Source organism: Lissotriton vulgaris, chromosome 3_1, assembly GCF_964263255.1.
Source record: "Lissotriton vulgaris chromosome 3_1, aLisVul1.2, whole genome shotgun sequence".
In the NCBI taxonomy this organism is placed as follows: Eukaryota; Metazoa; Chordata; class Amphibia; order Caudata; family Salamandridae; genus Lissotriton; species Lissotriton vulgaris.
The window spans coordinates 663,793,958-663,808,800 of record NC_141689.1 but is presented as its reverse complement, the minus strand read 5'-3'; positions in this window follow the sequence as shown (position 1 = coordinate 663,808,800).

Below are 14,843 nucleotides of genomic sequence, written 5' to 3'. Positions count from 1 at the left end.
ATGCACCAGGCGGCTGTGTTGTAGAGAGGTGTAAAAAGGGTCGTGGCCTCATTACACCTCTCTGCAATGGAGCCCCCTTGCGCATACTGGAGGTTCCTGGTTGGCTACTTGGCCCCCAGGGACCCCCAGTATTCAAGGGGAATTACTTCCCCCCCTGCTAACGAGCCAGGGTGCGCATTTGCAGAGTGGTGCAGGGAGCGGGAGTGGCCTCCTCCCCGATGCCGTTTTTTTGTAAAAATTTTTTTTAAAGGAGGGCTGTGTAGCCCTCCTTCTTTTTCTTTTTTTGGGCCCTGGGGATCCCATCACCAGGGCCTGACCCCCAAATATAATTTTTAAAAAAAAATGTAACGGGAAGGGGGCCTCATAGCCCCCCCTCCCATGGCTAATTCCCGGTCCCGGGGACCCCATCCCCCGAAGCATGGCCATATTTTTTAAATATTTTTAAGGAGGGGGCTGCATAGCCCCCCTCCTCAGGCCACTTAAGGCCCCGGGGACCCCATCCCCGGGGCCGGGCTGCCTCCTTTTTTGGGGGGGAAATGTTTTAATTATTAAGGGAGGAGAGCCCCCAAACATTTTGCCTTCTATTCTTTTCTGCCTTCCTTCTATTCTTTTCTGGACCTGTGGATGCTCTGCCAGGAGGAACACTGCTCTGCTGAGGAAGGTATGCCACTCTGACATGTTGCACTACGCTAATCTCCTGCTTTCATGTGCTGATCTGCTGGCACTATCCTCTTTCCTGGGGAAGAAAGACTGGCCTGCATCTATTGAACCCAGAACCCAGTGTGACTCTAAGGGCTAGTTGGCTGCCCTCCTACTCTGGAGTCTCTGAGACATAACAGGCTCCATATCCCTGTAAATGGAGTCTGTAATCTGTTAGTCTGCCCTGCCAAGTGCTGCCATACCAAACTTGGCCCTTGGAAGTGGCCTAAGGTGCTTGTGGGAGGAACCAACTCATCTTTTCTGCTAAACTACGCATTCCCAAGCAGAACTGACACATCTTCCCGGCTCAGCAGTAAATCACTGAGCAGTACTGCTGCATTGCCACTGCTGCATGGATTGCACCCATTGCAAAAGACTTGCATTGCCGCCACAACCCATATCTTAGAACAGATACATCGCTTTTGGAACAGCCGCGTGAGATGCTTTCCCAGGTGCAGATTCCCTCATCTGTCATCAACAGCAGCCTCGAGAAGGATGACAAAACTCCGCACAGAAGATTCACTGCTCATCTGAATCAACGCATCGCCTTAATTGTGCATTGTATCCTGACACTGGACTAGGAATCACAATCTTCATCAACAGGATACTTAACAGTATGGGACATCGCATCGCATCGCAGCCTCTCGGCATCTTGGAACCAATGCATCGCAACCAGGATTCAAGGTAAATTCTTCAGCAGGCCAACCGAAGTCACTGAATCTGGCTTGTGTTCCATTGTGGTAGGCCTGAACCTGTGACTTTGTCCTGGTCTGGCATGACCAAATATCCCCAATACCACTTTATGCCTTTTGGCTCTATAAACTTTGAAATTCAATATCGCCAGTTCTACTGATTGGATTTTTGTGATTTTGGTCTTGTTTATTTATTAAATTCAGATCTATTTTTCTAAATCTGGTATGGGATCATTTTTGTGGTGCTTTCACTCTTTTATTCTTGAATGTTTTGCACAAATACTTTATATATAGCCTCTAATTTAAGCCTGACAGCTCTGTGCCAAACTACGGGAGGGTGAGTACAGGTTAATTTGGGGTTTGCTGTTAACTTACACTGAAAAGGATTGTCGCTGCTGCTTGACCAGGTCTCTCACCCCAGTCAACCAGTAATGCAATTTCTAACATATAGGATCTCTCTTCTCCAAGTAAGCACCCAAACATTCATACTTTTGAATACGAATACAAAAAGTGATTTTCATCCTAGACAGAAAATTATGGAACTTCATTTCTAGTATGAGCATTAGCCATTGATAATCACTTCAAAATTTTAAGCATGGGGATGACTTGGCCATTTCCTACTTTCAAGTACTGGAGAATTCAGAACACTGTACCTAATCTACTCTACCTTCAAAACAAAAGAGAACAAAGTCTATCTAGTACGAGATAACCACCATACTAAAACAACGGAACTCATTCCTTATGTCACATCATCAAGCAGACAAGACAAGACATAGAAGCTATAATCAGCCACTCCACTTCAATATGGTGGTCCTCATCAGAACTGCTGGATTTGCTTTAATTCTAATATAATAGACATTTCCCAAAAAACTACAATATACAGCCATATGGGCCAAAATATAAAGGCTATGCAATTACATGTAAAATAACTTTGCACGCCATCTGGATCTGTGTTTGTCAATTTTTGATGGATACTCTGCATAACCCTGAATGTGAGATTTGCTGACCAAATCCTGCTAGTACTGTAGATATTCAGCTAGAACTGGCATGCTTGCCAAAATACTTATGCTTAAACTTTATTAACACCGTGGGTGCTAAGGGAATTCCCGCTGTTACTCCTGGATCCCCATTGTTCATGACAAGGTCAGCTCGTCATAAGCACAGTGTACTGCATGACGAGCTGACCTTGTCATGAGCATGGAAGGGGTTAATATCTCAGAATTTGATCAGTCTTAGTAATACTAACGCTGTCCAAACCAAATGACAACTGGGTTGCATCAATTACATCAGTACCAAAAATCTCTAAATAATGAGCTCAGATTAATGTATGTAAATATGAGGCACATCAAATGCAAATAGACTATAAACCAATTGTCTTGTAATGTATGCATCTAATACTACTAAATTAATCATGTGAACTCTAACATGAAACCTTGTTGACAATCAGTACGATGAATAATCTACTCCACGTGACACTTCCCAGGAACAACATTACTTAAATCACCCCCATGTGCCTAACTAAGCCATTAACAATGGGCTCTGTGAAGTAATGTTCCAACTGACTGTAAAACACCTTGTCCTGGGTTGAAAGCTGTAAACAAATTATAATATAGTACAAACAAGAAAAGTGAAGGACAGCATAGGCATTAGTCTTAACCCTAATTAGATCACAGGATACATGGTCATTCAGAAAGGAAATTACAAGGGCAGTTAAGAATTATTAGGACATCAGAATGTTGGGAGCTCCATTGCAGACAATGGAGTGCTCCCTGCTTCTACAGGCCGGTAAAGGCCCGCAGAGCAACATTCCAATGTTCTGCAAAGGCTTCTCGAAGCTCGAGGGGATTTATATCCCCTCGAGCTTCGAGAACCCTTTGTTTAATTTGTTAGAACATTCTGCCCTTTAGTGGCAGAATGTTCTAATAGCCTTATAGCCCTTCGTAGCAGGGCTATACCAGCAATTAAAGTCCCGCTGTCTCGTTAAAGTCCCTCGCCTTCGGCTCGGGCCTTTAACGATTCAGTGGGCCTTTAATAGCCATATAGCCCGCTACGGCGGGCTATAAGGCTATATTAAAGTCAAGAATCCTTTGCTCGGGTCCACCCAGATAAATGTTGTCTTAGTTGAGAATATTTACATCTTATTACTGAGTTTGGTGCAGACAGATGGATAACACCTAGACAGAAGAGTGATAATACCACATTCATTTTGTCAATCTCCCTCTGATTAGGTATGTGAGTACAATTTCTCAGTGTAAGAAAGAGGGTTATTAGTTGTGCATGATATAGGTCCTTCCCAAGTCTGCAATCTCTCCTGTACTGCTAACCATGCACCCCCTTCTGGTACTCACCTCTCTTAGCATAGGGAGGCAGATCAGTCCAGGATCTACTAAGAGGAGGTGGTGTAGGCTAGTCTCCCAGGCCCTAGGCCTTCAACAAACAACATCCCATTGTCCAGTCAGTTAATGTACTTATAAAATAAAAAGTACCTTAATAATTCATACTTTCACTGAGAACTGGGCTCTGAAACCATAATACACCCCAGGTATACTAAACACAATAGGATTGATTAAAGTTACGAAAAGGAAGACTTATTTGCTTTGTCAGGGTATCATCACATTAATAAAATCGGAAATATGTCATATTAAACCAACAAAACACCATAAAAACAACAAAAGGTGAAACTATTTTCTAATGGCATTAATTATTGCTTATCATGATTCATGGTTAAATTCACTATTGTAAATAAAGCATTTCACATAGAATGAACTGTGCACATGTGGTTTTTTCTTATACATAGGTTGCAAAACAACTAAGATCCTACACACTACAGTCACCAGACTAAAGCACTCAGGGCCAGATTTACGACCTTTTTTTGCGCTTGCAAACAGCCGATCGGCCCATTTGCAACCACAAAAAATGGTCATGGCATGTATTAACAGTACTTTTCGAGTCACTGACTCGTAAAATAGCTTTTGGAATGCTAGCTGTTAGGAAGGAGCATCTCTTCCTAATAGCAAGGCTCCCTGCCATGTACAATTGTTTTGCAACCACATTTGCGGCTGCAGAACACTCACGGTTTACCACCTGCTTCAAGTAGGTTGTCAACCACTTGCAAATTGGAAGGGGTCCCCAGGGGACCCCTTCCCCTTGGTGAGTGTTTAAAAAAATCTTTTGTAAGAGCAGGCAGTGGTCCGAGGGATCACTGCCTGCCCTTAAAAAAATTAAAATGAAAAGTTTCATTTTCTTTTTTGAAATGCAGCCCATTTTCGTTTAACAACAGTGTCTCAACCGGATTTAATTAGGAAGGCAAATACACAAGTACGTACAGGACATTACAAGGTAGCAAAGAAAGGAGAGACTCCCGGTATCTTTTTTGAAAAAGTGTTCATGGCATCATATATTGAATTCACACTTGATACAGGACAGTTATAACAGCACTGTTGGCATAAAATGTGGCGGCAACCCAAGGGTGTTTTGTGCAGGTGGTGCTCGTGAAACAAAGAGTGATGGCACGAGTAACATGTGGAAAACACAGCGATGGACGCAAAGTGACAAGGTGAAGAGGGATATATTCAAAAGCAATGGTTCCTCTTCAATGTATGGAAGACAGATAATTGTTTGTGAACCAAAGTTGACAATGCGAAGTGAGTTGCGCTATATGATCAACAGCGTTTCAGGATCATCATCAGGACCCGGTTGCCATTTTAGAGGTGCTGTATAAGAGAGGAGAGGAAGAAATGAGGGTCGGTGTGGGAAAGTGGACGGGGGGCAAGTATGGTAGGCACGTGGTGAAGCGTGGAGCGAGGTGGACAGGAGGACAAGTGTGGTGGGAACGCGGTGAAGCGTGGAGCGGGGTGGGGTGGGACTAATGGGTACCGCTGGGGTGGGTTTGTGTGGGTATTTTGAGGGAGGGGAGGCAAAGGCGGTGGTGAAGAGGGTAAAAACGGGGGAACGGGGACAATGAGGGTAGAGGGGGAGCGGGGAGAGGAATTGGTTGATATGGTGCCTGGAGGGACAGGCTGAAGTGGTGAGTGAGGGGGACATTGAGAGGGGTTCAAGGACCCAAGATATTGGGCTATGGCAGGCAAGGTAGTGTGTGTGGGAACGGGGAGCAGCGCAGCACTTAATGCCACCAAGGTGGTGGTGGGCTGTGTTATTGGGTGGAATGTGCAGGAAGAGCAGGTCAGGCGAAGGGTAGGAGATGGGGGGGCCAACTGGGAGCGAAGGGGAGTAGTGGCGGGGGAGGTGGCGAGCCTTATGGCAGAGAGAATTGTTGGAGGTGGAAGTGGGTGAAGAATAAGATGGGTGGTAAGGGAAGGTTGCTGGGGCAGCACATGGGCTGATCACATAGGGGTGGGTGAGGAGTGGGGGGAGAGGCAGTGGTGATGCGAGCGAACGGCAGCAGTAACTTACATGAAGGTAAAGAGTGAGCCAGAGAATCACAGGCTTGGTGGTAAGGTGCTGTACAAGGCGGATGAAGTGAACTGGAATCCGTGTTCCAGAAGTTAGGACAAGTGAGCATGGGAGCTGGGGAGGAGAATGCAAAGCGCTAGAGAAGGGCCAACTCACCTGATAAATAAATGCAAGACCCGTGGTGAGTGGAGCCTAGGCGCAGGGTCGGAGTCCCTATCCACTGTGTGGCTCCTGAAGGGGTCAAGGAGAGGTTGTAGGCAGGGTCGGATCCCTGATCCACTGCCAGGGTCCCGGGGCGGGTACCTGGAGGGCGGAAAGGCATGGAGTAAGAAAGGCAAGCTGGGCGGGCTCCGAGGACTTGGAGCGGAAATGTTGGAGCGGCAAGGCTCTGGGCTTACCTCAGTTTCAAAGTTGACAGGCAGGGGAGTCAATGCAGAGGCCATCGGGTGGCTGCAACAGTGTCCTAATTGTGTGCAGTCTCGCCCAGTATGTTTGGTGTGTGGTGGGAAGGTAGCGAGGGAAATGTCATCGGTAGGGGGGGGGTGGCCAGACAAGTGGGAGTTGTGCATGTCCGGGGGGAGGGCTGGGATACAAGTGACATGCATTCGGAGTGTGGCGGTAGAAGAGGGACTCACCGCCAGACTGGGAGTTCCACTGAATTGTTCTCTAGCTCTGTGGACCTCTACGTAGTTGCACTCCGCCAGATCTGCCCAGGGTTACTCGAAATGAGCAGAAATACCTCCACAAGTTCTATATGAAAAGACTTGCAAGAGGTAGGGTGACTTTTATGAAAATAATGTGGTATGTGCTTCTGTGGTTTAAGGACCTGCCCCATGCTGCAAAACGTGGTGTCCCTGCCCATTTAAGCACCACATGGGAAACATTTAAATTAGGCCGCCTGAGTGCCCTCTGGGGCAAGCTGTTGTCTTCAAGCAACTCTCTAAGAAAATGCTGCCTTGTGCAAAAACAACATGCTTTTTGTGTGTTCGTGTTGAAAAAGTGCGCTCTCATGCACATTTTCTTTGTTAATGTTTGCCAGAATCCTCATTTTCCCTCATGCATCAGCTCCCTGTTTCCCTAGCCACGAGCATGAGCAGGTGGAGGTGGGCATACCACCTTGATCCTGGGGCCCTTACCTCCCTGGAAGCAGGCATCTGAAGAGCACCTTCTTTGGTCCTCAGGGGATAATGTAACTTGAAAAGCATGAAGTCACTCATTCTTTCCTTCATCATGTCATTCCCCTGTGAGATAGGGCCCCCAGGGTAAGAATTAATAAGGGTGGAGCTGGCTTTAGGTATGCCCTCTCCCAGCATCAATCTTGTTTTCTCCAAACCTTCATGGCCTTTGCCCTACCCATGAGTATTGTTGATACACAAATAACAGGAGGATATCCCAAAACTAGAAGCATCTCTTCCGAGCCCAATACAAAGAGCTGAATATAACGTCTTTTCTCTTGCCTCATTGTTCTGATTTCCACAGGGTGAATTGCATGTTGCTTCTGTGGCATTCTCTATTCACTATGACTATTTATTTCAGGCCTCTTGCCACCTCTGTAGGGGTTAGTCATTTTTGTCTTCCAGTTGGGCAGTGTTCCAATGGCACTTAAGGCAGGTCCAGAAGCTTCCCAAGAGTCTCTCCCTGGTGCAATGGAATTAAAGTATTGCCAGTAATCTTCAGAAGCTACACCTCTGCCTAATCCTAGGCTGTCTCCATCACTCCACCTCTGACCCAACCCCCTGCCTCAGCATTTTTGGATTTTTAAAGATGACGCTTTCAAGTGTTTTATTGAAAGTCCTTCTATGAGAGATTAGATCCCTACACTAACTGCCACAGATGCCTGGTTTATTGCCTCCAAAACATGAAAGGGGAGCTCCTCTTGTGATTGGCTCTAGAAGTCTGGTTCCATCCTATGTTTCTGTGAATTGAGCCTTCTCAGGCCAGGTACAGTGTAAAAAGTAATTAGTGTATGCAGATTCCATCCCCACCCTTTCCTTTTCCACGAACAGGCCTAAACACTAGCAAATGGCCCTAATGTGTGGGAGGCATTTGACCCTCTATCTGGTTAACAGAGTAAATAAGTTGGCCCATCAGTATTCACAAAAGCCTGGTATAGCTGAATCAGAGAATTATGATAAATCTTGGAGCGTCTCTAGGAGTGCAGATATGTTAAAATTAATCTCAGGTCTTCATTTGGAATCCTGATGTACTATAATAAAGGCGTGTCATCCTTCTCTCTAGACCTGACTAGTTTGGTGTAGATTTTGCCAATGGTGTACAGTACAGTGGTACACAAACACTTTTCAGTAAATCAGTATACATGTACTACTCTAGGAATGCTGACTCACATTATAAGGCCTGCCCAGGTCAGCATCCATCTATGAAGGGTCCCCACTGCGACAGGCTATGTGTGCACAGAACCCAGGCTGAATTGGACAGTACACCCACTTGTTGAGCCCCCATGTGCACACATGCTTGCATGCAACCAGCCCAGGTCCTCTTACTCTAGCTCTGCAGCACTGGACCTTATCTTCAAAGGCAGACACTGGCTGTTGGTGCTCCTAAACCAGAGCTTGCAGTGTGAGTCTCAGTAAGACTCACTAGTGGTAAAAGTCCAAAAACTAGGTAGTCAATAAAGAAAAATCCAGTGGATTAAATTGTCCATAGCTTATTTCTCTTACTTCAGCCTAAATGAATTTATCAGATATCACCAGGGCAGTGGAAGTAGAAGTGCGGGAAGTGAGGCAGCACCCCCAAATGAACTTGAAGGTAAAAAACAATAGTAAGTAGACCTCTGACATTTTTCTTTCATATAAGGATTTTCTGCTTGTACAGACAGGCTCTCGAATGTAATTCCCGCTCTTATGACAGACTGCTAAAATTTTCTTTAAGACGGAGATGTCTATTTACTTTTTTTCTGACTACAATTTTGTAACTGAACCTATTGATGCTTGCTAAAGTACTGGAAAGAGTGAAAGAAGGCAGCTGTGAGAGATGGCAGCCAAAGTATCTTAAATGTTTTCTTTCATGTGTGTAATTTTAAAAATGTGTTTGCTTTTCCAAAAAGAATTTCAGGGATGTTAAGAGAATAAATATTTTAGTATGGTCCACACAAATCAGGGCAGATTATTTTAATGTGTGTGACGCATAAAAGCTTAAACCTGTTTGGATGATGTATCTATTTATTGCAAAGTTGTCCTTTTTTCATTGAGATTGATACTATTTCATACTCAAACGTCACAGTATTATATAACTTAGCAGACATTTTTAGTGCATTATTTGTAATTGATGACACTTACCCTCTGTTTTACACATAGGATCGTATTAAAAGGCCACACAAGAAGCACTAATGCCAGACAAGCTGATCATTTCCAGTCACCAGGACACATTCAGCAGCGCCTGCACATTGTCTGCTTTCCATTCCCAGCAGCAATATGCAGGCTGGGAGGTAGCTTTGTTTCACCTCCAGATGGGCCGATGTTAAGGGGCCATCATGCCTCCTTATGTTTGAATAGCCTGACTGGATGTGGCCTGGAACTTCACACTTAAATGTAAATGCCAGGGAGGGGAAACAAAGGCACGCAGTTTTTTTCTCTTCACAAGTACTTAGGAGAGGCAGCTTTTGCCTTTGTTCAGTCCCTGTGTATAATAGATGCATGCAGTGCAAGAAGGTCAGGTGTGTTGTCTGTACAAATAACAATTTCAATTGAGCTATTTTATTTCTTTGATAGTGATATCCAGCCCAATGCAGAGTGTCAGAGCTCTTTATGTAACATACACATTATACATTGACAGTAAATCACATACATGTGCGAATTAATGTACCGGATGAGTTCCATGAAACAGTTAGGGTTTCAAGCTGTAGGAGTTACATGTCCTTCATCCCTCACTGTGGTCTTTTAGAAGGATTAGAATTTATGAACTGCATGGGTGTGGCTTTTGACCCAAGGATTATGGCGGTGTCCGAGTGAGGCTGCGGGCTCACCTCGGTGAAGCCATGCTTTCAGCAGCCTATCGCAAAACCTTCCATCAGCGGAACACGTCAGAAGATATGGAGTCAGCGTCGCGCACTCAACCGCTCATGTGCGCCTGCTGAAAAGAAGCATTTTACCTTCTTTTCTACACATTGGAAACATCGGTCTGTGCCACCATTTTCTTTTCTGTTGCTCACAGAGTTTTGAAAATAATGAAGCTTGCCTCATATGTGTGATGCATTTTTGCCTCAAAAAGCAGCTAATGGGGCTAATTTCATATCTATATATCCTCTCTCTTATGTTCATACCTTCAACCTTTATTTTTTCAACATATTGCTGTCAGTTATAAAACAATGACTCTGGCAGCCATTTTATGGACTATCCACTCGTGAAGCATTACATTGCATTTATACTGCCATGCATGATTGAACGCCAGCTGCTTCATTTGCCCAATTAAACATTTTATCTTAAGCTGGGAGCACTATGAACTTTTTTATCAATTGTTGGGAGGATGATATATCCAATTTGGTTTACTCTCTCTGTCACACTTTCACCTCAAACAGCAGATAATTGGGCTAACCTGGTATCCTTCTAATCCTCTGCCCAAACCTCCATACCATATTTTTAAGTGCATCCCTGTCAGCTATAATACAGTGATTTTGGCAGCCATCTTAAGGACATTCCACTCGTGAAGTACCTACAGTATTACAATATGTTCATGTTGCCACGCAAAATTGTAGGCCAGCACCTTATCAGCCCAACTAAACATTTTTCACCTTAGGCTTTGAGCACAATTAACTGTTTTTTAATTTTTTTTTTATTAATCATTTGGAGGAAGTCATAACCAACTTGAGTTATTCTCTCTGCCATATTTTATACATCGATATCCTTCAGCGTAACCAGTGATTTTTCGTGTTTCTCATATTTTTCCATTCTTAGCATGTTTAATTGGCAGAACCAAAACATTCTTCCCCGCATTTCCAAAGGAGAAGCAATCTTTTATTAAAAATTCAAAAGTCTTCACAGCATTTTCTAAACTTGACGACTCTCTATTGTCTCCACGGCAACCTCCGGAGTCTATAATGGATACTCCCCCGACAGCTTCAGAAAAATCTGTCACAAAACGCTTGAAAAGGATCCTCCTTCTCCTCCCAAGTCAGTCTCACCAGTCACTGGAGCTCCTGTTGGAAGAAATCAGAGTTCTCTGACCTTTTATGGAAGAGACTAATGTTAAACTGCAATCCTTTCGGACAACTGGTCACAGCTAAACGCAAGAGTTTCAACAGTTGGGCAAAGTGTCTCATCACTCAAGGAGTCATGTGCTACTGTATCACAACTTCATTCACAAGTCTCTGTGCTTCAACGACAGGTCGAGGTCCTTGAAAATCAAAATTGGTGGAATAACCTCCGAATCTATCTCCTGGTGGAAGGACTTGAAGGATCAGATGCTCTCACCTTTTTTAAATCCTTCCTCCCTAAGCTCCTTCATATGCCAGATGGTACTGTACTTAATATTCAACAAGCACACAGATTTGGTTGTGTTCCTTCTAATGCTTCTCCTTTGCTGCGACCAAGAGGTGTGATCTTATATTCCTTAGAGTACACAGACTTGCAAAAAGTTTTATCAGCGGCTAAATCCATTCCAAAAATCACATGGTCTGGCTCTACTTTATTTTTTGCACAGGACTACGCCAAAGCTACTGCTAATAGACGCAAAGCTTTCCTCAATATGAGATCTGATCTTCGGTCATTGGGAGCTCTCTATGGACTTTTCCATCCATGTCTCTTTAAGGTCACCTACAATAATAGAACAACTACATACAAAGATCCGATGAGACTTCAAAGCTTCATAAACTCCTGCAAACCAGTTAACATGGACTCTTTACTTCTTCATCGTCATTTAACACTTAATGTTATACTGTCTCATAATGTTATGTTTTCACTTCCATAGTTCTGTATAAGCTTTGTATTATCTTGGTAACACTATTTACATCAATATAGATAGTTGTTGGTTTAATTTCGAAATTGTTTTGTATTGGATTCAGATACGGTTAGCTTAATAAGTGTGTTCTTAATGCTTTGTTTTCCGATGTGTGCTATGTCTTATTATTTATCTTCATAATTGTTATTTTCTGCTTCCACAGATCCCTCTTCCTCATGGTGTGGTCTTCCCCTGGTTTTCTGTGTGTCCACGCTTGGATGTTCCGCCTGTCCATGTGGCTTCACCTCCCCCCCTCCAAACCTCTCTTATGTAGGTATGTTTCTTGTTTTGTTTTTCTTTCTTCATGTTGTATTCCCCTTCTTTACTCAGTGTTTCTCACAATTTATGTTCACCTGCTTTCTTGATGTCCTTAGTATTTATCTCTATTTTTCTTTTTTATATCTTCTCTCTGGACTCATTATTGCATGTCCATTTTTTGTCACTTTACCGCATTCTTTTCTCTCAATTATAAAACTTACCTCCCGTGCTGCTGATTTAACTTGTTCACCTTTTGATCTTAATTCGCTTTCTCAGTTCTCCTCATGTGATTCTTATATTTTTTCTCATCTTGAAATTGATTTCTTCCTTATTTTACTTTTTTCTCGTACTATTTTTTGTTCTTTTATTGAATTGGGCTTTTATTCAATAATTGTAGGTCAATCAGTTTTCATTAAGATATGCCATTAAAAATGATTACTTGGAACGTGAGAGGCTTGAACTCTCCCATTAAAACGTAACGAGTATTAACTCATTTAGCCAAAATAAATGCAGATATTGCTTTTCTGCAAGAAACCCACCTTTCAGAGGTGGAATCCTCCAAGTTGAGAAGGGGCTGGGTAGGGGAGGCCTTCTTTTCTCCAGGAGACGGCAAACAAAATGGTGTAATGATATTATGCCGCAAATCCCTTTCACTTTCACTTTTATCACAAGAGTCAGACACTAACGGTAGATGGTTGAATGTTAAATTTTCTTTAAAGGGTGTTCCAGTTTCTCTTCTAAATGTGTATGCCCCTACAAGTGGAGAACCCTCCTTTTGGCGTACACTTGCCAAGCAAATTTCTCATTGCACAGAGGAAAATGTTATTCTGGCTTGCAATTGTAATCAGGTCTTTGATCCATTTATTGACAGGAACTCCACTATCTCATTTATACCCAATAAGCCCCACAAATCTTTTGTGCACACCATCAATCAGCAAACGCTCCTTAATGCTTGGCGATTCTGTAATCCAACAACCAGAGAATATACTTTTTATTCCCCATCTCACCACTCTCAATCCAGAATTGATTATATTTTTGTTTCCCATAATATTTAGCAAACTCTCTCCCATGCGGAAATTGGCCCTATTTTGTTATCAGATCATGCCCCAGTTTCAATTGGTCTTGACATCTTACATAAAATGAGAGGTCTCAAAACATGGCGTTTTAATAACGCCCTTCTTTTGGACCCAAAATTCACTGCTTTCTTTACTACTTTTTTTGTCAAGTTTGACTTGTTAAACCAAACTGAATCCATATCCGTTTCTACTATATGGGATGCATTCAAAGCCTCAGCAAGAGACTTCATATTATCCGTTGTTGCAAAGAAGAAGAAAAAATGGCCATAAACACACTATGGCCCTTCTTCAAGACATTAAGAGCCTGGAACACTCTTATTATACCTCACCCTCAAAAGATTGTCTAACAGCCCTCATCAATGCTAAAATGCAATTTAATAAAAAGTACACAGAGGATGCCATACTGTACTTGTTAAAATCTAGCGCCAAATTCTATGGTGGCAAGAATAAAGCTGGAAACATTTCAGCTAATTATCTGAAAGTAAGGCATATTAAATTAAATATTGAATCTATATATGATGCAAATTCAGCCCTAACGTTTAAGGATGATGATATTTTAAATTAATTTCTCCTTTTTTACAAAACATTATAAACTTCTGAAACACAACCTACCGATCATTCCTTATTGTATTTTTTCTCTAACATTCAACAAACGCCAGCTAACCCTCCAGATTTATCTTCATTGGAATTGGAGTTAATGCAACAAGAGTTGCTCAAAGAATTTCATTCTCTCAAACATGACAAAGCACCTGGATCTGACGGTTTCACTGTTGAATTTTATTCACACTTCTCCAAACTTTTATTGCCCAAATTGCATTCTCTAATAAACTCCTTTAGCACGTTAGGACACTCCTCTGGTTCTTTCTCAGATGCTCATACTTGCATAATCCCCAAGGAAGGTAAAGACTCCAAATATTGTATGAACTATAGGCCTATATCTTTAGTAAACATCAATTATTAGATCTTTTCCAAGGCATTAGCAATACGATTGGATTCTTCTTTGCCGGACCTACTACGGATAGAACAATCAGGATTTGTTAAAAGTCATTATATACCCGATAATACGCGACTCCTGTTTGACGTTTTATAAAAATCCTCACTTCTTCAAGAACCCCTAGCAGCAATAGCACTGGATGCTGAGAAGGCATTTGATAGAGTTAAGTGGACACACCTGTTTTACACCGTCAAATGGTATGGATTTGGTCCCAAATTTATATCTTTGATTTCTCTACTTTGCTCCAATCCTAAAGCGGCTGTATGTGCTAACGGATTGATATCTCCATTTTTTGATTTGGGAAGAAGTGTGTGTCAGGGATGTCCTCTCTCCCCTTTCCTTTTTAATTTGGCCCTGAAACCATTTCTCTCCAAATTACATCAGAATCCAAATTTGCACGGCTTCAAAACATTACATTTCCAGATTAAATTTACAGCATACGTGGATGATATTTTGCTTTTTATCTCTAAACTGAATGATTCAATCCCCACCTTCTTAACAGAAGTACAAGCTCCAACATCTCTGGCTATAAATTAAACAATGATAAATGCGAAATTCTACCGTTAACAAAGTACACCTTTAAACCTGATTGTAATGCTTCCGATTTTACCTGGAGTTCTAACCACATTAAATATTTAGGTTTACATGTCACCTCTTCAATTTCGGACACAGTAACATTGTGCATGAATAAATGTATACAAAAGATCTCAGATCTGGCTACCAAATGGCACCCTCTCTATCTCTCATGGTGGGGTTGTT